This window comes from Dermacentor andersoni, chromosome 11 (genome assembly GCF_023375885.2).
Source record: "Dermacentor andersoni chromosome 11, qqDerAnde1_hic_scaffold, whole genome shotgun sequence".
Taxonomy (NCBI): Eukaryota; Metazoa; Arthropoda; class Arachnida; order Ixodida; family Ixodidae; genus Dermacentor; species Dermacentor andersoni.
This window is the reverse complement of record NC_092824.1, coordinates 54514301-54539363: the sequence shown is the minus strand read 5'-3', so window position 1 is coordinate 54539363 and position 25063 is coordinate 54514301. Positions and strand designations below refer to the sequence as shown.

The 25063-nt window shown below is 52.5% G+C and overlaps 1 protein-coding gene across 1 annotated transcript in view; it reads right to left on the bottom strand.

Annotated features, from left to right (window-relative positions):
* LOC126517613 (vasculin-like protein 1) overlaps positions 1 to 6247 on the bottom strand; it is an 83614-nt gene extending 77367 nt beyond the window's left edge. The window contains exon 1 of the mRNA XM_072285437.1: positions 6223 to 6247. The gene's annotated coding sequence lies outside the window, so the exon portion shown is untranslated. The remainder of the gene's footprint in view (positions 1 to 6222) is intronic.
* Between the last annotated feature and the right edge of the window lie 18816 nt (positions 6248 to 25063).

Here is a 25063-nt window from a genome sequence, read left to right as displayed (position 1 = left end):
GGTCTCCATAATATTCCGTGCTTCTTGGATGCATGTACCGCTAGGCGGACACCTCTTCGCTTGTAGGACGACGGCACCGGCTGATTTACGGCCCTTTCCCAGCCCCTTCAAAAGCAGCTTGCTGATTAGCTAGTCCTTCAGTGGGCATGCGAGCACCACTCGTTGCACTGTGCCTCATGTGCAACTTTTCTTCGCTCCACAGATTTTGCTGATGCTGGCCCTTGCTTCACCTTCTGCACCCATCCACATCTGCCCTACCGTGAGCGTATGCGTTGATGCAGGCCAAGATCGTCAAGAGCCCGTCACCCGCACGTGTGGTCTCCATAATATTCCGTGCTTCTTGGATGCATGTACCGCTAGGCGGACACCTCTTCGCTTGTAGGACGACGGCACCGGCTGATTTACGGCCCTTTCCCAGCCCCTTCAAAAGCAGCTTGCTGATTAGCTAGTCCTTCAGTGGGCATGCGAGCACCACTCGTTGCACTGTGCCTCATGTGCAACTTTTCTTCGCTCCACAGATTTTGCTTATGCTGGCCCTTGCTTCACCTTCTGCGCCCACCCACATCTGCCCTACCGTGGGCGTATGCGTTGATGCAGGCCAAGATCGTCAAGAGCCCGTCACCCGCACGTGTGGTCTCCATAATATTCCGTGCTTCTTGGATGCATGTACCGCTAGGCGGACACCTCTTCGCTTGTAGGACGACGGCACCGGCTGATTTACGGCCCTTTCCCAGCCCCTTCAAAAGCAGCTTGCTGATTAGCTAGTCCTTCAGTGGGCATGCGAGCACCACTCGTTGCACTGTGCCTCATGTGCAACTTTTCTTCGCTCCACAGATTTTGCTGATGCTGGCCCTTGCTTCACCTTCTGCACCCATCCACATCTGCCCTACCGTGAGCGTATGCGTTGATGCAGGCCAAGATCGTCAAGAGCCCGTCACCCGCACGTGTGGTCTCCATAATATTCCGTGCTTCTTGGATGCATGTACCGCTAGGCGGACACCTCTTCGCTTGTAGGACGACGGCACCGGCTGATTTACGGCCCTTTCCCAGCCCCTTCAAAAGCAGCTTGCTGATTAGCTAGTCCTTCAGTGGGCATGCGAGCACCACTCGTTGCACTGTGCCTCATGTGCAACTTTTCTTCGCTCCACAGATTTTGCTGATGCTGGCCCTTGCTTCACCTTCTGCACCCATCCACATCTGCCCTACCGTGAGCGTATGCGTTGATGCAGGCCAAGATCGTCAAGAGCCCGTCACCCGCACGTGTGGTCTCCATAATATTCCGTGCTTCCTGGATGTACCGCTAGGCGGACACCTCTTCGCTTGTAGGACGACGGCACCGGCTGATTTACGGCCCTTTCCCAGCCCCTTCAAAAGCAGCTTGCTGATTAGCTACTCCTTCAGTGGGCATGCGAGCACCACTCGTTGCACTGTGCCTCATGTGCAACTTTTCTTCGCTCCACAGATTTTGCTGATGCTGGCCCTTGCTTCACCTTCTGCACCCATCCACATCTGCCCTACCGTGAGCGTATGCGTTGATGCAGGCCAAGATCGCCAAGAGCCCGTCACCCGCACGTGTGGTCTCCATAATATTCCGTCCTTCCTGGATGTACTGCTAGGCGGACACCTCTTCGCTTGTAGGACGACGGCACCGGCTGATTTACGGCCCTTTCCCAGCCCCTTCAAAAGCAGCTTGCTGATTAGCTAGTCCTTCAGTGGGCATGCGAGCACCACTCGTTGCACTGTGCCTCATGTGCAACTTTTCTTCGCTCCACAGATTTTGCTGATGCTGGCCCTTGCTTCACCTTCTGCACCCATCCACATCTGCCCTACCGTGAGCGTATGCGTTGATGCAGGCCAAGATCGTCAAGAGCCCGTCACCCGCACGTGTGGTCTCCATAATATTCCGTGCTTCCTGGATGTACCGCTAGGCGGACACCTCTTCGCTTGTAGGACGACGGCACCGGCTGATTTACGGCCCTTTCCCAGCCCCTTCAAAAGCAGCTTGCTGATTAGCTACTCCTTCAGTGGGCATGCGAGCACCACTCGTTGCACTGTGCCTCATGTGCAACTTTTCTTCGCTCCACAGATTTTGCTGATGCTGGCCCTTGCTTCACCTTCTGCACCCATCCACATCTGCCCTACCGTGAGCGTATGCGTTGATGCAGGCCAAGATCGCCAAGAGCCCGTCACCCGCACGTGTGGTCTCCATAATATTCCGTCCTTCCTGGATGTACTGCTAGGCGGACACCTCATCGCTTGTAGGACGACGGCACCGGCTGATTTACGGCCCTTTCCCAGCCCCTTCAAAAGCAGCTTGCTGATTAGCTACTCCTTCAGTGGGCATGCGAGCACCACTCGTTGCACTGTGCCTCATGTGCAACTTTTCTTCGCTCCACAGATTTTGCTGATGCTGGCCCTTGCTTCACCTTCTGCACCCATCCACATCTGCCCTACCGTGAGCGTATGCGTTGATGCAGGCCAAGATCGCCAAGAGCCCGTCACCCGCACGTGTGGTCTCCATAATATTCCGTCCTTCCTGGATGTACTGCTAGGCGGACACCTCATCGCTTGTAGGACGACGGCACCGGCTGATTTACGGCCCTTTCCCAGCCCCTTCAAAAGCAGCTTGCTGATTAGCTACTCCTTCAGTGGGCATGCGAGCACCACTCGTTGCACTGTGCCTCATGTGCAACTTTTCTTCGCTCCACAGATTTTGCTGATGCTGGCCCTTGCTTCACCTTCTGCACCCATCCACATCTGCCCTACCGTGAGCGTATGCGTTGATGCAGGCCAAGATCGCCAAGAGCCCGTCACCCGCACGTGTGGTCTCCATAATATTCCGTCCTTCCTGGATGTACTGCTAGGCGGACACCTCATCGCTTGTAGGACGACGGCACCGGCTGATTTACGGCCCTTTCCCAGCCCCTTCAAAAGCAGCTTGCTGATTAGCTACTCCTTCAGTGGGCATGCGAGCACCACTCGTTGCACTGTGCCTCATGTGCAACTTTTCTTCGCTCCACAGATTTTGCTGATGCTGGCCCTTGCTTCACCTTCTGCACCCATCCACATCTGCCCTACCGTGAGCGTATGCGTTGATGCAGGCCAAGATCGCCAAGAGCCCGTCACCCGCACGTGTGGTCTCCATAATATTCCGTCCTTCCTGGATGTACCGCTAGGCGGACACCTCATCGCTTGTAGGACGACGGCACCGGCTGATTTACGGCCCTTTCCCAGCCCCTTCAAAAGCAGCTTGCTGATTAGCTACTCCTTCAGTGGGCATGCGAGCACCACTCGTTGCACTGTGCCTCACGCGCAACTTTTCTTCGCTCCACAGGTACGTAAAAATTTAACCCTGTATGCTAAACTGCGTGATAATCACTCATTTTTGCTGCTCCCATGCCCACTTGTCTTATATGCTATTGTGTGTGATTGTCTCGACGTGGCACTGTTGTTGTTGCAACGTGGTGATGTCGAGGAAAACCCGGGGCCTCCAAGGGTGCAGAGCTCGGCTCAATATGCATCTCTGCCTCGAGTAGTCTTCCCGAATCCCAGTCTGATCAAATGAGTACCGTCTTATTATTGCTTAAAGAGATAAAGAAGACGACAGTTGAGCTTACTATAAAGGTCAGTCCGAGTTGAAGTCAGGTATGAAGGATGTGAAAACCAGCCAAAACGCAAATGAAAGCAGGGTCATTCCGCGCCAACTGTCCCAACCGTGGCTCTCGAGAAAAATCATTTCTCTCAAAAAATTACGCGTATATAAACGTTACTTGAACAGTATTTCCGCAAAATATTTTGAACGGAAAAAAGTTTTTGGCCACGTGAGCGGCATTTGAATTTCACGAAACAATGGAAAACCAGGTGCAAAGACGAAATTCGCCAAAAATCGACCGTTTTGCGCATTATTTCAAAGTTTGGGCTTTTGCGTTGTCTGAATATTATTATTTCACTATAAAACATTTTCACAAAATAACTTGATGTTTTTTACTCCAGCACCGAGGTGAAAATGAGCAAATTCTAGCGTTTTTGCGAATTTTTTCACTAAAAACGGTCAGGAAAGAAAACTTGGAATTGCTTTTATAAATGTGTCACTAAGAGCTTACTATTTTCTAAAATTTTATTTTCACCTATGTGATGCTCACAGGCTCCAAAATAAAAGCCTGAACTGTTGCCGATCCGGGTAGGAGTTGCGGGGTCCGTAAGCAGTTCGCGTTGGAATTTTTCGGTGGCAGCCGCAACTTGTTTGCCTTTGACATCCGAGCGGTTGTATCCCCAGCGTTCGTCGAGAGTGCTGAAGCCCCCGAGGAGTACGAGTTCCTTTCCCTGGGCCAATTTAGGGGCACCTTGGACGAGAGCGTGGAAGTCGGTGGCTTTTTGCTTCGGAGGGCTATATGCATTGACGATGATGCTGCTTCGCTTTTAGGTTTTCTTTTGGCGCCTGAGAAGTAGCTCTACCGTCACATGGTCGATGTTGGTCTCCGGGATGTTGTCGAGGCCAATTGGGCTTAGCGCTTCGTTAATCAGGACGGCCGCTCTGTCTTTTGTCGGGCTATCCTGGGGCTCATATAGTCTGGGAGTGTGGGTAATGTGCCAGGTTCCTGTAGCGCTATGGACATCTGGTTGAGCAAGGTGTGTGTTAATGTATTGTTGGAGGAGGATCTGCTTTTTGCGGAAGCCGCGGCAGTTCCACTGCCAGATTTTTAAAGGTTCGCCAATGGCTGAGGCTGAGGTGCCCATGGTTAACTCGCGGTGTGGGGAAGTGGGGGTGTCAAGGTGTCGATTTGCGAGGCCGATATGGGAGCGAGGGTGAGGTCAGCGGGTGTCGACGCCGGTGTGGAATAGAGTTCGGGGGCAAGTGACTCCAGGCTCTGAGAGGGACTTGATCTGCCGTGGTGCGGAAACTGAGGATGGCCCCCTTCCTTCGCATATTGCAGCCTGTTTCGGCAATTTGTTCCTCGAGGCGTGTCTCGAGAGAGTCGAGGAGGACTCCGAACTGTGTGTGGTGTTATGTGAAGACGGTACTGAATTGTTGGGAGAGTTGTCAGGAGAGCGCAGAGAGCATCTCGCGTATCTCTTCGCGTGTGACCGCGGAGTCCGCCGGGGTGGAAATCGAGGGCGGCATTTTAGGGGCTGCTTGTCTGTTGGGTGTGGTGTTCGGTGGAGTCGGGTGGCGATCTGAGACGCGCCATTAGGGCATGGGGTTAAGCCCTATCCCTATAGCCTGTCGCGCCCTGACGGATGGCCCCCAGCTCCTTGGTAGAGTGTATAATGTTAAGAATGGCGAGCTGCAATGTAGGATTGCCACCCAATTTCGACTGGGGGACAAGACGCGCATCCCCCACTCTCCGTCGCTTCAGCTAGGATACGTTCGAGGAAGCGGGCTTTGTGCTGGCACCGCCGCAAATCCTCCAGCCCCATCGCCGTTGTGACGGAACTAGTTCGGAGGGCGAACTATTGTGCCAGAGCTCTCCAGCACGAACCTGATCTGCTACGCGTGAGCGAGCTGCCGCGGGAAAGCTGTCTTTTCGTGCTTCTCACACGACGAAGATGAGCAGGACAACGAGCTACCCAGAATGTCTCCGAGGTACCCGGAACGGCGCCCCTCTGTCGCCGGCGCCGGGCATCAGAATGTGTGTGCCGATGTGTACGTAAACTGTTCTGCAGGGCGGCGGCAAGTTGACAATGAGTAAACGAACGTTCGCGCCGCCTTGTATCGCCGGCGGACCGAGTGTTTAAAAACGGCGGTTGTGCGCATGCTCGACACACTTTCTCTTGAGCAGTCATGTTGGACTGACACTCTTTTTCTTAAGCAGTCATGTTAGACTGATTTAATTACTGTAAATAAACCCATTTTCCTCGTTCTCGATGAGAAGCAGTTCTTCCCTTCATCAACGTTCTCAGCGTGTTTAAGTTGGACGACGGCATGGGCCAGCTACCTTCGAATTCATGCCGGACTCCAATCTTGGCAACGGATCTCGAGCGATGGGATTGAGCCCCCAATCCTGACAATAAGCGTTTGTTTCTGTATCTGTTTCTTTCTACGTCCTCGTTCAGTCGCGCTCATAAACTCTACCATGGATTCTAACCAACTCGCCCGCCAACGTGTTTTAACCCCAGTTCCTGTTTTGAGTTTCACATTTTCCGCGAGAAGGTGTTCGTACGCGGGGGAGACTGAGTGTTGGGCGGAGCGATGGGTGTCGCCCTTACTGCTGGTCAGCTCACCTTGGTATCGGTGCCGGCTGAGGGGGTGGAACTGCGCTTCTCGGTAGACTTGCCAGAGACCTGCTGGGACAGCTGGCGGGTGGGTTGTTGCTGCTGCCCCTTGGTCTTTCGGTCCTGGTTCGGCGGCTGTTGCTGCTGGCCAGGTCCCGCAGGGCGTAGGGGAGGGAAAGACTGCGACCGCGAGCTATACTGGATGCGAGAAGTCCCCCCTTCCTTGCTGAGCCACCTGCGTTTGGGATTGGGTGGGTTGCGCTGAGGGTTGCGCCCTCGGGGCTGGGTGGGTGCGCCCCTGGAGCTGGCTGGGTACTGCGAGGCGGGAGGGTGGCCGTGGCCGCAGGGCCTTCAGTCTCTGTGAGCACTCTTTGGCGCCCATCTGGTGGCCATTCCCACACACTTTGCATTTGGGAGCACAGGGGTGACAGTCCACGGGGTCGAGGGTACCGCACTGCCGACACATTCGAGCGTTCGGCGCAGGACACACGTCCGATCGATGGCCCGGCGGTAAGCAGACTTGGCAGGCTTGCCGCCTCGGCTTGTATGGGTGGCAGGCTACCTCTTCCACCCATCCCCCACTCCCCGTAATGCGGTACATAGCACATAGCGGAGTGCCTAGCAGCACGTGCTCAGTTACATAGCGGAGGATGACGGGGACCTCGAAGATGATCACAGCAGATTCAGTAGCACCAAGCATCCGCGCACTGAGCACTGTCACCCCCTGCGCGCGCACGCGGAGGTTGGCAGCGAGTTCCTCCGAGGTGGTGCCGAGGTCTATCCCATGGATGACTCCAAGCAGCGTGTCTTCGGGGGCCGCCACGTAAATGTGGAACTCGTGGGTCTTTCCTCCCAGCGAGAGGGTGGTGATCCGGCGAAGAATTTGGGCTGTGTCAACATGTGGCGTGCTGGCAATAATGATGTTCGGCCCGAGGCGGGTGCGGATGATGAAGCGGTCACTCACGCAATGTTGTTGAGAATTGCCCGCCAGTACAACGGCACGGGAGGTTAGGTGCCTCGCGAAGTTTCGAATGGCCAGACCCTTTTCCGACCCCGTGATGAATTTTAGGTCTGTGCGTGGGAGCGGCGGCAACTTCGGTATAGTACCTGGCGCGGCTCCTTCACGTGTAGCGGTATTCGCGCGGGCGCAACGCATGTCGCGTCTGCCGACGCAGCGGGAGCGTTGTTCGCGAAGAAAGCCCCGACGGTGCCGTGGCTAGGCGGAATGCTTGCAGGTCCGGCTGTCTGCATTGTTACCGCCCGAGCTTGGTCGTGCTTTTTCTGGCGTTGGCACTGACGGGAAATCGCCAGTTTCCAATTCGCATCGGTGTCAGTCGCCGGCCCCGGCGGTGCAGACGACGTGGCCTGAAGTACTGCGCATGGGGCCTTGCCTTCGCTCGCCGAGGTGAGCTAGTCGAGGTCGTGGGCTTCCACGGGGACCGGGGGATCGTGAGGGCCTGGCCGCAGATTGCAGGCACGTGGAGGTGGTCGTGCCGGCAATTCGCGTGACGGGAGGGTCCATATTGGTGTTGGAGAGGGTCAGTTTGCCAAGCCCGGTGGTCCGCACTCGCGCGTGAGCTAGGCCTAGCGGGTCAGCGCCCGCTTCGAATCTTCTCGAGCCGATAAAGAATGAACGAAATGTCGTACCGGCTAGGGAAAGGTGTCAGGGTGTTCAGGATCGTGATTTCTTGTTGGTCCGACGCAATGCCAGCGACGATGTGGAAGTAATCCGGTCAGGGGGATCCCACGTTCGGCGGAGCTCAAGCGACGCACATCCGCTCGCTCCGACTGCTCAAGCTGGACCTCCAGGGCTAGAGCACTAATGTGTGTGCGCGCAAACCTCGCGCCCGCAGTGGAAGCCAGAACGCTGCCCGGCGGAACCTGCGCGCGTCCACTTGGCATGGTTGCTTTTTGCAGCCAAACGCACTTCGCGCGACCTGGAGGCCTTCTAGTCCGCCACTCGCGTGGCCGCGCATGCGTCGACGATAGCGGGACAGGACAGCACGACGACGACGACGCCACGGCGAAAGTGCGCCGCGAGCATGGAGAAAGGAAACAAGAGGAGGGAGCATGCCGCAACGCGATTCAAGCCGAAATCTGCTGGACCAGTGGTGGCCCAACGTGTGTTTGCACGTCAAAGTGCGCGGTTTGTTTGATAGTTCTCCCGTTTAGCAGGCAGGGCCGCGGCAGGGCAGCTGAACTCGCGCGCACCGAATAAGAACTACTGGCATGGCCACTGGGAACCAAACGGCTCAGGAAATCTCAATTATTGCTTCGTGATCTTGACGCTAGAGGTCACGTGTTGGGCCACCACTGTGGCTTCACGGAGTGTTCGCTTACCAAGGCTGGCTGCGTAACATATGCTCCCTTCTATATTTTCCTTCCTCCATGGCCGCGAGCTTCCGTAAAATTGCTACGTCCACAATAATGCATGTCCACAACTGCTTAACTATTGCGCCTTCAATGTCAAAGCTCGTTCCTTCACTTGAAACACAACTTTCCTATCAACCGGCTTCGATGCTCTCTAGAGAGAATTCATTTCAACGTAGGAACTATAGCATATACTAGAGACAAATTACAACAATGGAGCAGTACGGAAAAGAACGAAGAAGCGGTATACAGCATGAACATACTCCATAAAGAAAAAATTTTTTAAAATGGCCGGCGATTACGCTTCTTGGTAATGCGATCTTTGAGCGCAGCTGTCCCCTTATTTTAACAGGCAACCGCATACAGAACGCAGCGCCGAACGGAGGCGGTTCTGCGTTTCGGATTTGGCAGCACACACCGCGATCCGCCGCTATCGAGCCGGCGCTCCGGCGACGCGCCATATTATAGTGGGTCACCGCCGTGGAGAGGTGGGGGGGGGGAGATTAGCAACTGTTATCTAATGTTTCTTCTCAGGTGGGATGAGGAAACGGGTGGAGGACAGGGGTAATGAGTAAAGGTCACACACTCATTCACTCACAGACAGGCCTCAATGTGGCCGCACAAGGTTGGGGTGGGAAGTAGAAGTAAAGGGACGAAGCACTGTAACTCTTTCGAGTCACCGCAACGGCACTGCTCCAGGTATGCAGGTATAGGGCAAGAGTGGAGGCGGTGGAAGGACAGCCAGGCGCAAGCACTGCCAGAGGCGACAAATGCCACTGAGGAACGCACCCCGCAAAGGGGGAAGCGAGACACACGGCTGAAAGTCGTACAGCCACGTGACGCGGAGACGGAGGAGTGGAGAGCCGTGGATCACGCGCGAGGCGGCAAGGAGCGCCCGCCGCCGGCACCGCGGCAGTGCCGCGACAGCGGGAGAAGGAACGGCGAGGGCGGAGTGGACGGTAGCGGCGAGAGTCACCGCAACGGCGCTGCGCGGAGAAATGGGGCGAGAGGATAGGTGAGAACACGTGATCCGGCTTTGGAGGACAAAGGAAGAGCAGGACTCGCGCTGCGCGATGATCTTGGTTACGGCGAGGCCGACGGCGATGAAAACGCGGGAACGGGCGCCGAAGAGTTGCGCTCTAAAATGACTATCCCACAATACTTAAATCTGAATACGTGAAACACGATGCTATTGACGCATCACAGTCCTCTCTCTCAATTGACAAAAACTCTGCGGCTCAAAGTAAATAGATAAAAAGGGCACTGGTATACCATTATCTTATTAAGGAAGAGGTCTCAAGTAGTGGGAATCCTCGGGTCCGGTGGGCGCGCGCCAAGTAGGTTGGGGAGAGAAGGAAAACCTTGCTTTCGCGGGCGGCGCACGGGAGTCGCAAGCGCTAAGCAAAAGCGCCATCAGCGCCACCGGGTCTGTTACGTGAGATCCCTCAGGCATCGCCGGAGTCTCTTTGGTCACCAGCAAGCGAGCGGCGAGTGTGGAGGTCTCGGCCGCCGCTCCCGTTTTCCCGCACGTGGTTGGTCAACCGCGTCTTTGCCGCGGAAGTCGCCGCGGCCGCCCGCGTATCCCCAGCAGGCAAGTCGTAGGCCCTTCTTGTATTATTCTCTTCGAGGGAACCCTCAGTGAGCTCAACTATAGCCAGCTGGCCTGCTCGAAGTGTTAGTTGCAAACGTAATAAACGCTTTCGTGGTTTCGTGGTAATAAACGTGGTCGTCGTCGTCGTCGTCGTCGTCGTCTACTGTTTCCTCGAGCTTGTATACCGGACCACGGTTGATGGGCAAGCGCGAGCCAACCGCGGGGCTCGGGGTGCCGAGGCATAGCGCCGTTGGCATCTCCCACTTATCCCTACAAAGTGCACCTCTCCGTGCAATACAGTCAAAAATTTCGTTGACCGCCGACGTTGGGAACGTTCCTTAATTACCATCAACAACCAACTGGAATTGTAAGTAACTACAGATTTGAACTTTAGTACGTGTGAGGATAGGACAACTTGCTCGCTGTGGCTTACCGCTGATGGCAGCGAAGGCACGACGCCGCCGCAAAGCAGACATTGCGGCTGCAAGCACTAATCTTTCAAACGACCCAGCGATTCCTCCCTATGTATGCATATATACATACATGCGCACATTGAACATATGATATATACGCGCTCAAATTTTACGTGCAACTACACATTTGCACAGAGCATGCCACTGTACCCTTGGTAACCGGCAACTGGGGGCAACCTTCAAGAGGGCACAACACGTAGCCCATCTCGCTAATCTCTCTTTATTTAGTTGGTAGCACGCGTCACCTGTGCCGCTGCCACTAAAAATTATTTATCTCGCATGGTTAAGGACCTTTTATCCATTTATTTGCGATTCACACTCCAGGCAAAGTTTTGCCTTCACCGTCTCCATAACCTTGAGTATATATTAGCGCGAACGCTCTACTACGCCATGTCTCTCAAGGTCATTCATCGCGCCGCAATGACCTTGAGCCGCCGGAGCGCTAGTGTAGCAGGTGTGACCTCACGCCGCGTGATTCGTCGAGTAGAGGCGTCACAGCTGCGGTCGCTCGAAGCCTCGCCACCTCTCCGCTGCGGTATACCATGTGACCAGGAGAGGCTGCTTCGCCGGCGCTTGGTCGCTGCTCTCGCCATGGATGGTGCGGCGGCTGGGCCGCCTGTGCGTGCGCTTCAGCACAAGCGACAGGCTGAATCCAATCATCCAGCAGATATAGCTAGAAGGCAGGCTGCGAAATCTCAAGCAAAGGCAAAGTTGTCTGCTGAAACACCGGAGCAAAGGGAGGCCACATAAGCACGTTATATATAAGCTTACCAAACGCGGAAGCGTGATAAGATCGAAGCTATACTGCAACCGCCGCCGTTGTTCAGGAACACGAACAACAAGAAGAAGAGGGAGACGAAGACGTGGATACAAGCAGCGGTACTCATGCAGAACGAGCGTTTGACGAAGCACACCCGTCGGCTGGCCGCAAGCTCGACTGCGACGGCCAAGGTGTCACCGCTACTCCACGGACAGCGTTCGGACAGCGTTCGGCAGCGTGTGTAACGTGTGTGAAAGACTGTGGCCTGACTCTAATGGTGCACATTCTTTGGAAAACCCAGCCAAACAGACCTTTCGCTCGTGTTAGCTAGGCTTACAATAGTTAAACCTCAGCCAATCTTTTAAATATATGTGTTTAGAAAAAAGTTTATTTCAACAAGAAACGATACGAACACTGAGTCACAATCACGGCGCAATTCCACCAGGACGAGGATGATGGCAAGATGTACTTACTGAGGGATGGCTCGAAGGCCTATAATTGGGAATAGAAAGAGGAAGGGGGAGGCATATTCAGAGCCGTCCTAGGAGCTGCGCGTTCTTGGCGAAAGCCAAGAGCGAGTCAAGAATGACCCTGTCGGAATCCATCGAGCCAGTTGCCAGTCTAATCCACTCCTCGTGGGACGACACTCGCACCGCCCTCAGGTGGTGGTCCCGCTGCTGAGCGTGCCGCTGGCACTCCCAAAACAGATGTGCTGCGGATGGCCGCGTGGCCATGTCACAGTCAGGGCACCTGTGTGGCGCCTGGGGTGCTTCTTGGTCTGCGGAGGCGGCGGGAGGGCCGGGTTCCTGCGATGGAAGGGAGTTGGGAGACGCAGATGGAGGGTGTCTTTCCCGGCGTGGCCGGTACTGCTGCCACCGCTCCGGCACATCCGGTGTGAGGACGAAGCCGGAACGGAGCCTATGCAGCAGCACCTGCCTCGACCTGGGAAGACCCGCGGGAAGTGGGTCTGGGTCTGAGGGCACACTCGCACGGAGTTCCCTCTTGCCTCTGTCGGTTGCTGCTCTCGGAGCCCTGTCTGGGTCATACGGGGCTCCATTTGTCGTGCTGCTTGTGCTGGTTGTGAGGGATGCTGAAGGATCCCGGGAAACGACGCGGTTGGAAAGAAGGGCGCGCGCCGCCTCGTGGGCTCTCTCATTTCCCTCGACGCTCCAGTGACAATGGATCCAACGAAGTGTTGCAGTGACCCCGTGGGCCTCCACACGCCTGAAGGCCTGCTTGGCTAGGAGTACTTCCGATGATGCTGTGTGGCGCGACTTGCAGGCATGCAACGCATACTGGGAGTCGTTGTATATATCGATGTGTTTTGCTTGCGTAGTGCTTGAAACTCTATCTAATGCCCATACTATTGCGCGGAGTTCAAGTTCCGTTGGGTCGTCGGCATCAGCAGTTGTAAAGGTAGAATGTGTCGCACAAGAACCCACTACGTGTTAGGCGACTGCTCCCTCGCTGGTGCGTGAGTCGAAAGCTGCGTCAGTGTACACTTGTTCATGGCTTGGCGGTGCGTCTGCCAATGTCTGCGCATGACGCGCAGCGAATGCTGCCCGGCGGTGCTCATGTTGGGCGCCCATATTTCGGGGCGTTGGCGTAGTGTCGACGACAGCAATGTCATCCCACGGTGAAATGTCAGATGGCAGTTGTGGCAGAGTTGATATATCCTTTCCCAGGAAGGCCAGTAGAGTCCTGCCTTGTCTGGTGTGCTTCAGGCGTTCCTCGTGTCCTGCCTTCGATGGTTGCACGGAGGGTAGGCAACTTCGCATAGCGATGTAGCTCCTGGACACGTCTGTGTTTCGGGAGCCCTGTGGTAACACGGAGAGCTATCTGTGGAGTACCTCTAGCTGTGTCCAGTGCCGAGCAAGCAGGTCATAACAGCGTGCTCCGTATATCGATCGGGATGTCTGCAAAGCACTAACAAGCTTTCGGCATACGTCGGTACCAGCACCACCCATGCGGAAACAGTTTCGTTTTATGAGGTGCATAGTGTTGTGCCATGTCCGACGAAGGTCTGCGAGCCACGCATCCCCCGTGCCTGTGCGATCAATAGGTATCCCGAGAACGCGCACTGATTTTTCCGCTCGCTGCAGCGTTCCGCCTCCGAGAGTGAGCGTGAGGGCTGCTTCGTCCTGCGTTGAACCTCGGATCACCACATAGGTTGTCTTCTCTGGAGATGGCCACATGCCAGTTTGTGGCAGATAGTGGTCAATAACGTCAAGTGCCGCCTGCAGGGTCTCCTGCTGGTCGTCAATTGGTCGTGATGCAGTCCATAACGTGATGTCGTCTGCGTAAATTGTCAAACCCAGTTCGGAAATAGCCTCCAGTCGCTCAGCCGGGCCTATCATAGTCAAATTAAAGCGGAGGGGTGACAGTATGGAACCTTGTGGGACTCCCACCATGCTTGGGTAAACCTTCCCGATGTCTCCGTCTAGTCGTATGGAAAAAGTGCGATTTTGAAGGAAGGAACGCACAAAGTTGAGGGGGCGGCCTGTGATTCCGTGCCTCTCAGCTGCCTCGATGATTGCCTCATGTGTCACAGTGTCAAAAGCTTTACGGAGGTCCACCGCCACGAGGATGTTCGGGTGGCGGTTTGCGCGACCGACTGTCTTTCGACGCAGTACACCTACCCTCACAAGTAGGAGGCTGTCATGAGTGCCAAGGTTTGGTCTAAACCCTGTCTGTGCTGGATGAAAGCGACCCTCTGTTTCTAGAAAGTGAGATATGCGTGTCAGGGTCATTCGCTCCGCCAGCTTACACGTAGTAAGTGTGAGAGATACAGGGCGCATGTTCGACAGTACATATGGCAGTTTCTTTGGTTTCGGTATGGATGTGACTATCGAATGCTTACATCCTGCTGGCATTCCTCCGTTTACCCACACTTCGTTAATCTCCTCGAGAAGTTGCTTTTTTGCGTATTCTTCCAGATTCCCCAGAGCCGCCCACATCACGCCTTCATAGCCTGGCGCGCTGCGCGCGTTGATGGAAGAAAGTGCCTGTTCGAGCTCGAAGAGTGAGAATGCATCCTGGATGCCCTCATCAGTCACTGGCGGCGTTTCCCGGTAAATGTCGACGTTCGGGGGCGTCGACGGTTGGGGAAAAAAAAAAAAACGTGTCCGCGGCATCATCTTGGAGTTGGCTGACTGACTGGCTAGTTTTGAGCAAGACGTTTGAAATAGCGCCGCGTGTTTTACGCTGACCTGTCATAGCCTTGAACGTGTGCCACACCTTATGGAGGCCAGTTCTTTTCTTTCGTTGAATGATGAGCAGTGCTGGCTCCGACGTTCCCGATACAGGCGCTTGGCGCATCTTCTAGCTATGGCAGTGCGACGTCGAAGTCGCACACGGCCGCGATGTCGTCGGCCGTTGGCTTCGTACCTCAACTGTGCTCGCTTGCGCGCATCCCAAAGGTTTAGCACATGTATGTCCGGCACGGGAGCATCACCTCAGTCTCAGTAGTGGCCTTGCGCAGGCCGCGTGACGCCCGCTCCCGTACGGATGCAGTCTTGGGCTGCTCCGCAAACGCTCTTCTGTAGGCATCCCATCTGATCGTGCGTCCGGCCGCATGCTTTCGTCCCACGTTCAAAGTAATCCACAGTGGACAGTGGTCGCTGCCCCGGGACGATAACATATACAAAGTACGAAGCATTATATAGATGGCACGTTTTGAAAGAAGTCTCCGACTCCTCACTCTCTAACATATAACGTCACAGGCACACGGAAACGCACAGTTACGATCAATTGTCACATTACAGAAAATGATGTTCAGTATATACAACATGCTCCACACTTACCCATAGCATAAAATTAGGAACCAACTTACTAATATGCAAGGTAGATCCCATACCATTCAACCGCCATAGTTTCTCAAGTAAGATTTTATCTTCTTGACTGATCAATTCTTAGATTTTTTTTATAATTTGAGCGCGCGATAATAGTTATGAAATAATTTATTCATAGCGCGTGCCTTTTATCATGGCTCAAACTAAATCGAAAAGTGCGGAACAATTAGAGATTTGGCAATGGAATTGCCGCACTTTTCACAAGCGCGCAGCCGCACTCCAAAATTATATAAACGGTGCACCAATCCGACCAGATGTAATATGCCTGCAGGAAATTGGCCCCAAAGTGGTCAAGCTGCAAGGATATTACACCCTACAAAATTCAAATTGTCCCCGCGTTGCCACCTTGGTGAGCAGGACTATCGCGGCCAAAGCAGAGCAGATAGAAAATCTTCAGATCAATCATCAGATAATAAGCTTATTCCCTCTAAAAAGAGGCAAGGCAAGAACTGTAATACTAAATTTGTACAGTCCCCCCAAAAACAGGAATGAAGATTTTAGCAAACTCCTCGCGGAGGCTCTTAAAATCTCGGGTACCAAGGACCGCCTCGTGGTGCTGGGAGATTTCAACGCTCCCAACACCGCATGGGGCTACCCAAAAGACACACCCAAGGGAACGCGTCTCGAACACGCTGCATCCAGGCTGGGGCTGAGCCTGATCACACTCCCCACCATGCCCACTAGGATCGGCAACAGCGTCAGTAGAGACACGTTCCCGGACCTCACTTTCACACGCAACATCAGGGACGCTACCTGGACCAACCTAGATGAAAATCTAGGAAGTGATCACTTCCTCATCAGCATTTCCCTATCAACTCCCAAACTACGCCGGGTGGCGGGGGAAACGACCCTGACAAACTGGACAAAATTCCGACTACACAAACCTCCACCCAATGCTGAACCGGACTCCATGGGGGAATGGTCTCATTTCATTAAAGCAGCACACGGGAGGGCATCTAAAAAGATTACACGGACGGTGGATATACCGGCGGTAGACAGCCACCTCCTAAGCTTGTGGGAAAGCAGGCGTAAGCTGCTAAAAAGGTGGCGAACACAACGCTTGAACAGAAACCTTCTGCGCAGGATCGCAGCTCTGGCAGAGGAAGCAAATCAATATGCCAGTAAATTGGCAACTGAGGGCTGGATCCAGTTTTGCAGTTCGCTACAAGACACACTGAGCACTGCAAAAACCTGGGCCATCCTGAGGAATATCCTAGACCCTGAAAAGTCCAAATCCGCGACGAGCAGAACATTGCAAAGGATCGCGGAGGAATTTCCAGGCACGAATGAGGCATTAATAGACGCTCTCAAGGAAAGATATGTCGGAGGGAGCGCGATACAATCAACGGGCCAAATTAACTATACGGGCATCGAAAATGCAAAGCTAGACGCCCCAATATCCACGGAAGAGGTTTTTGCGGCAGCCCAGGCGGCCAAAAGGAATACAGCCCCTGGCGCCGATCAGATTACCAACGCTATGATTAGAAACCTTAACGATAAAGTCATAGAAGCTATCACTAGGCAATTTAATGAAAACTATTGGCTTAAGGGGGAGATCCCCGAAGAGTGGAAAACTGCAACAATTATTACTATACCAAAACCCGGAAAGAAGCCATCCCTGCAGGCGCTCAGACCCATTTCACTGACGTCTTGCATGGGAAAGCTCTTCGAACGGGTCATACACACTAGGCTTCAAAATTTCATTTAAGACAGGGGTTTGTTCCCGGCCACCATGCTGGGCTTCCGCAACGGCCTCTCGACACAAGACGCGTTTCTCTTGTTACAGGAAGAGGTACTTAAAGGCGTACCCAAGGGTGGGGAGCACCTATTGTTAGCTCTTGACCTGAAGGGCGCCTTTGACAATATATCACATGAATCTATACTTTCCGAGCTTAATATAATTGGCTGCGGAGAAAATGTTTTCAATTACATTAGAGCATTCCTCACGGGGAGGAAGGCTACGATAGGAATATCGCTTGTGAAATCCGATCCATTTCAAATGCCCAACAAAGGTACGCCTCAAGGAGCGATCATGTCTCCTCTACTTTTTAACATCGCCATGTGTAGACTTGCGCGGACCCTAGACGGTGTCCCGCTACTGGGTTATACTATTTACGCGGACGACATCACTCTTTGGGCTACGCGCGGGTCTCTAGCAGAGAAGGAGCAGACCCTCCAAGAGGCGGCCACTGCAGTTGAAAACTTTGCCAGGGCCAGCGGTCTCAGCTGTGCTCCCGAAAAATCGGAGTTAATACGCATCCACGGGAAACGATATAGAAGTAATGGGAACATAGAAATTGAAATCGAAAATCAGCAAATCAAAGAGGTCACTGTTGCTAGGATCTTGGGATTCTGGGTTCAGAGCAACGGCAGGGCCAGCCACACCATCAATTTACTAAAGTCGGCAACAAAACAAGTGGCAAGGATGATTCAAAGAATCACCTTCCACAAACAAGGCATGAGGGAAAGCGACACTGTCCGTTTAGTACAGGCGCTCGTTATCAGCAAACTAACATACAGCCTCCCTTTTCACACACTCAACAAGAGTGAGGAGGAGCTGGTTGACACTATTATCAGAGGCGCCTACAAGGTGGCCTTGCGCTTACCGGTAGGCACCCCGACAGACAAGCTCCTTGGCCTTGGGGTATACAACACATACTCCGAGCTCAAGGCGGCAACTTTAATTTCACAAAGAAGCCGACTTAGCCAGACGAGATCGGGCAGAGAGATCCTGGTTCGGGTGGGTATTCCACCACACCCCCAAAACTTGGACGAGGTACTGGTGGATATTCCCGGTCCCGTCCGAAGCAGGATCTCGGTCGCTCGATCCTGTCCCGAGAAATATGCACAAAGACAGAAACAAAAAGCGAAGAGAAGAGAGAGTGAAATGGCTAGGCAAACTAGTCAGAAATAATGAGAACACCGTTTATGTTGACGCCTCTCAGTACAACTGGAAGCGTGCAGTAGTTACTGTCATAGGCAATGACAAGACTAGCCTAATCTCAAGCGCCTCCCTGATCACGTCCTCTATTTCCAAGGCAGAATGCTTCGCCATCGCCTTGGCAATCAAGGACCGGGAACGGACGGGGCCGTCCTACAACACCATCATTTCGGACTCTCAGGAGGCGTGCCGCTTCTTTATGAACGGCCGTCTCCCTTTCAATGTTAGCCACCTCCTGGGAAAGGAACTCAAGAATACATACAGGCTGGTCTGGTGTCCAGGACACGCAGGCCTGGAGGGGAATGAGAGGGCTGACGCTCTAGCTCGAGAGCTCACGAACCGAGCGGAGCAACCATCGCACTCCCTTTCACAACCCGCCGCTTCACAGGGAAGCCGTCGCGAGGAGGAGAATAACGATCTGGCACGTATGGCACCACGCGATATTCTTGCTCACCAGCGCGGCATGCGGCAAAAATACGGCGCCCCCCACACATCTTTGCAAGGGGAAGACGCAATAGATCTCCGCAGGATTCAAACGGGGGTCTACCCAAATTTGTTAAGATTAAGCAAAATTTTCCCAACGATGTACGGGCGTGCCTGTCCGTGGTGTAGCGACTCACCACCGTCTTTGTACCACATCTCATGGGGATGCCAAAATAGACCACCGAATTTAAATGCCTACTTAGTTAGGTATAATCTAACCAACACACTGGAGCAATGGGAGGCACAACTCGCCAGCTCAGACCCGAAGGTGCAGAAGGCTCTTCTTGGTCACGTTCGGCTAGCGGCAGAAGCCAGTGGAGCCCTGGACTTGGGGCACCACCCATCAAGCTCCTAATCCCCTATCCCCATTTCCCCAGTTCAATAAAGTTATTCTCTCTCTCTCTCTCTATTACGTGCCCTCTAGGGAGCGTTCTGCCGCAAAGATTTTTCAAATAGTTTCATCATTAGCCGAGATAGAAATATTTCAGTGCGGCGAACCCATGATTTCAGGAGGCGATCGAGCGCCACTGCCAAGAGAAACACTCTCTCCACTGGCCCCGTCTAGCCTCCGCGAGTGAAATTCCTTCCCTGCGTTCTCCCGTACCAGAGCTCGAGGATCGCATGGCGCATACGTCACGGGCCCCACCCTCACTTTTTTTTTTTATTTTCGCACTTTGTTTCGCTATGCGGCAGACTTCTGCTGATGACGTCACGTGCGAGCCGTTGCGTTCGTCTGGCTTCGGGCAGCGCACGATTTTGCTCGCTGTGTAGGTGCAGCGGTGGCGTAGAGGTAGAACACCCGCCTCGCGTGCAAGAGGTCTGTGGTTCGAATCCCGGTGCCGCGCAATTTTCCACCGGATTAAAAAAATAATAATAATAATAATAAATCCGCGTGTTGATAAAATTGCATAAACAGGCCTGGAGTGTGGCCTGATGCCGGTGACCAGAACCGGTAACGCACTCCCTCACCAGAGCAGGATTGGCCACCCTGGTGCAGTACTTGGCCACAACCTCCTATATGAACACTACAATCAAACCCCGGCCCTCAGTCCCCAGCAGCTGCGAAGCAACTGACCACGGCGGCGGTCAGACCTGCGACGCTGCAGAGGGTGCTAAGAATCCCTGGCTCCGGACAGGCCGCCATTGGAATATGAACCTGGCAACGTTTAACGCAAGAACATTATCGAGTGAGGCGAGTCTAGCAGTGCTATTGGAAGAATTAGAGGGCAGTAAATGGGATATAATAGGGCTCAGTGAAGTTAGGAGGCCAAAAGAAGCATATACAGTGTTAAGAAGCGGGCACGTCCTGTGCTACCGGGGCTTAGCGGAGAGACGAGAACTAGGAGTCGGATTCCTGATTAATAAGAGTATAGCTGGTAACATACAGGAATTCTATAGCATTAACGAGAGGGTGGCATGTCTTGTTGTGAAACTTAATAAGAGGTACAAAATGAAGGTTGTACAGGTCTACGCCCCTACATCCAGTCATGATGACCAGGAAGTCGAAAGCTTCTATGAAGACGCGGAATCGGCGATGGGTAGAGTGAAAACAAAATACACTATACTGATGGGCGATTTCAATGCCAAGGTAGGCAAGAAGCATGCTGGAGACAAGGCGGTGGGGGAATATGGCATAGGCACTAGGAATAGCAGGGGAGAGTTATTAGTAGAGTTTGCAGAACAGAATAATGTGCGGATAATGAATACCTTCTTCCGCAAGCGGTATAGCCGAAAGTGGACATGGAGGAGCCCGAACGGCGAGACTAGAAATGAAATAGATTTCATACTCTGCGCTAACCCTGGCATCATACAAGATGTGGACGTGCTCGGTAAGGTGCGCTGCAGTGACCACAGGATGGTAAGAACTCGGATTAGCCTAGACCTGAGGAGGGAACGGAAGAAACTGGTACATAAGAAGCCGATCAATGAGTTAGCGCTAAGAGGGAAAATAGAGGAATTCCAGATCAAGCTACAGAACAGGTATTCGGCTTTAAGTCACGAAGAGGACCTTAGTGTTGAAGCAATGAACGACAATCTTGTGGGCATCATTAAGGAGTGTGCAATAGAAGTCGGTGGTAACTCCGTTAGACAGGATACCAGTAAGCTATCGCAGGAGACGAAAGATCTGATCAAGAAACGCCAATGTATGAAAGCCTCTAACCCTACAGCTAGAATAGAACTGGCAGAACTTTCGAAGTTAATCAACAAGCGTAAGACAGCTGACATAAGGAAGCATAACATGGATAGAATTGAACAAGCTCTCAGGAACGGAGGAAGCCTAAAAGCAGTGAAGAAGAAACTAGGAATTGGCAAGAATCAGATGTATGCGTTAAGAGACAAAGCCGGCAATATCATTACTAATATGGATGAGATAGTTCAAGTGGCTGAGGAGTTCTATAGAGATTTATACAGTACGAGTGGCACCCACGATGATAATGGAAGAGAGAATAATCTAGAGGAATTCGATATCCCAGAAGTAACGCCGGAAGAAGTAAAGAAAGCCTTGGGAGCTATGCAAAGGGGGAAGGCAGCTGGGGAGGATCAGGTAACAGCAGATTTGCTGAAGGATGGTGGGCAGATTGTCCTAGAAAAACTGGCCACCCTGTATACACAATGCCTCAAGACCTCGAGCGTACCGGAATCTTGGAAGAACGCTAACATAATCCTAATCCATAAGAAAGGCGACGCCAAAGACTTGAAAAATTATAGACCGATCAGCTTACTGTCTGTTGCCTACAAAGTATTTACTAAGGTAATTGCAAATAGAATCCGGAACACCTTAGACTTCCGTCAACCAAAGGACCAGGCAGGATTCCGTAAAGGCTTCTCAACAATAGATCATATTCACACTATCAATCAGGTGATAGAGAAATGTGCGGAATATAACCAACCATTATATATAGCTTTCATTGATTACGAGAAAGCGTTTGATTCAGTCGAAACCTCAGCAGTCATGGAGGCATTGCGGAATCAGGGTGTAGACGAGCCGTATGTAAAAATACTGAAAGATATCTATAGCGGTTCCACAGCCACTGTACTCCTCCATAAAGAAAGCAACAAAATCCCAATAAAGAAAGGCGTCAGGCAGGGAGATACGATCTCTCCAATGCTATTCACAGCGTGTTTACAGGAGGTATTCAGAGACCTGGATTGGGAAGAATTGGGGATAAGAGTAAATGGAGAATACCTTAGTAACTTGCGCTTCGCTGATGATATTGCTTTGCTTAGTAACTCAGGGGACCAACTGCAATGCATGCTCACTGATCTGGAGAGGCAGAGCAGAAGGGTGGGACTAAAAATGAATCTGCAGAAAACTAAAGTAATGTTTAACAGTCTTGGAAGGGAACAGCAGTTTACGATAGGTAGCGAGGCACTGGAAGTGGTAAGAGAATACATCTACTTAGGACAGTTAGTGACTGCTGATCCAGATCATGAGAGTGAAATAATCAGAAGAATAAGAATGGGCTGGGGTGCGTTTGGCAGGCATTCGCAGATCATGAACAGCAGGCTGCCATTATCCCTCAAGAGAAAAGTGTATAACAGCTGTGTCTTACCAGTACTCACGTACGGGGCAGAAACCTGGAGGCTTACGAAAAGGGTTCTACTTAAATTGAGGACGACGCAACGAGCTATGGAAAGAAGAATGATAGGTGTAACGTTAAGGGATAAGAAAAGAGCAGATTGGGTGAGGGAACAAACGCGCGTTAATGACATCTTAGTTGAAATCAAGAAAAAGAAATGGGCATGGGCAGGACATGTAATGAGGAGGGAAGATAACCGATGGTCATTAAGGGTTACCGACTGGATTCCGAGGGAAGGGAAGCGTAGCAGGGGGCGACAGAAAGTTAGATGGGCAGATGAGATTAGGAAGTTTGGAGGATCAACATGGCCACAATTAGTACATGACCGGGGTAGTTGGAGGAGTATGGGAGAGGCCTTTGCCCTGCAGTGGGCGTAAGCAGGCTGATGATGATGATGATGATGATGATGTACGAGAGCACCTGACCAGCGGTATAAGTCAGTGCTACTCGAACACTGAGGCTTACACGAGCGGGTCACGGAGCATAATCGCGCGCTGGTGCGCGGTAGCAAATGACAACGTGTCGCTGTCTGCGAGCGCGACTGCACGACATAGGAACAAGCAGACGAAACAGAAGTACGATCTCTCTTGCTACGTACGAAGTAAAAGAAAAACACGCAGTCATTAGGTTTGTGTGTTTTATTATTTCTCTCAACTTTAATTCGTATATTGAAGAGACAGATTACACAAACAACAGATGTTGCCCTGAATAATTCTCGAAATCACGTGCCATTATGAGCGACGTCACAGCACCGCCATGTTGCGTAGGCGCACTTGTGCTATATGCGTCGACTCTCGATCCGGCTGGGAACGCACACTCTACAAACAGTTGCACCCTTTGGGGTGTATATTTGCCGCACAACGATAATCGTCATCTGTCTTGTCCGCATTTCCTTTCTTTAACGCGGCGAGCCCGGTACTTTCCAGTAACGAACGGCATGCGCGTTATCCGCATGACATAGCATTCCCGACAGGAAAGTAACGAGCGCAGCGTTTTCAATAAAGGAAATGTTTATTTACAGATTGAAATGACGTCCAGGTGGAAGCCACAGGGGAAAATCCAGCCGGCGCTGAGCACAGCCGAGCCAACATGCAGGCACTCTTCTTTCTCTGCCTCAGTCGCGCAGTGCTGCGACAATATATACGGTTGAAACTCGATTTAACGAAGTGATGACCACGCTCGAATTATTTCGTTAAATCGGGAAGTTTGTAAAATCGAGAAATTTTCCGGCCCTTCAAAATCTAAAATTGTAACGCAGTGACACGCAAAGGCTACCGTGGCACTGTATTTGCCGCTAATCCAACCATCTGTCGCAAAAGCCATGAAATAACGAGAGCAACCACCGCTGCCCCAACCGAGATGGCGTTGAGTCGGCTGTTCCGTGCATGGGCGCGGCGTGCAGCCTCGTCAAAATAAAGCTAGGGGCGTGACCATGGCGCCTAGGTGTTTTAACGCGGTAGCTTTGGAGAGCACGCTCGGAGAACCTGTCTGTGTCACAATTAGAAAATCACAGCTTTTTTTACTCAGTTATGTCGGAAAAACTTCGTTAAATCGAGTTCGGCCAAGTTTCTTTCGTTAATTCGGGTTGATGATAACATTTAACCATATGTGTAGCGCCTTATATATATATAAGCAGTAGAATCCACGAGCATACGGCATAAAATAAACGCACAAGTATGGACACTCCTTGTATTAGGACCGACTAAAATAATAGTATCGAGATTGGTAATGGTGCAATCGCAAAAGCGGTAACCGGGAAAAAATGGTTTGAAGAGCCGTTTTTTGTATTATTGATTTTTCCTTACGCCGAAACCAATGTACGTTTTTGTGAGGAAGAAAGAAAGAGAACTTCATCTGTTTTTTTTTTTTTCATTTTTCTTTGCTAGGGTACTGTCACGTGGCAGTGACGGTGAAGGAGGCAGCAAAACTGTGATTAACGAAACTAGTGTTTCATTGGGCGAACTTGTGCCCTCAAAAACAGGCTACACTCAAAAGACCAACGATAGCGGCGAACACACTCGGCGACCGTCGAAAATCTGATCAGCGGGTCAAGCGCGTCGGCTTTTATACATCAGTGGTCGAATGTTCCAGAGTAATCGCTGGGGCTCGCGTGTCTTCCACAACGTTCAACACCATTCGCGTCGCGCATACATGCAATCAGATCACACAAGGTTCGGTAAAAACAGACAGCGGATGGAACCATCGATAACATTCCAGAAACTTCCTATACATGCAGGCGCGTCCTGCGCTGTGCGATAACATTTGTTAGGCGGTAAAACGTGGTCACGCTATAAAGATAAACATGTACACGTGTCGCTTCAGCTTAATTGTCACAGAATGCCTCGGACCATGCAATGCATGACGTTCGCGTGTGCTCGAAGTCCGGCCCGGGCCCGCCACCTCATGCCCGACCCCCGAATGTTCTTCGTCGGTTACGTGCGGCAGCATGGCGTCGAGAGTCGTCGTCGGGTTGCTGCCGTAAACGGCGTGATCTGTGGAGTCCACCCCGCCGAACAACGCTCCAGACGGCCCGACCCGCACCTGGTGGCGGCGCGCGAAACGTTATCTGGGTAGTACCAGCTTGAAAAGTATTGACCCTGGCTGTGGCGAAGCACGTTTCTAGCCCGAGTTTTGCGTCGATTCGCACTTTTTTTCTGCCCTGTTGCGAGTGCGAAAAGGCTCGTCACTTCTCACAGACCACGCCGACCACGCTGCGAGCTAGCCGCAGCCTATAGTTTAACAAAACGGACTCCCCGTGGGACGTAATGCTGGAAGCAGAAGGAATCGGCGACGCCGATCC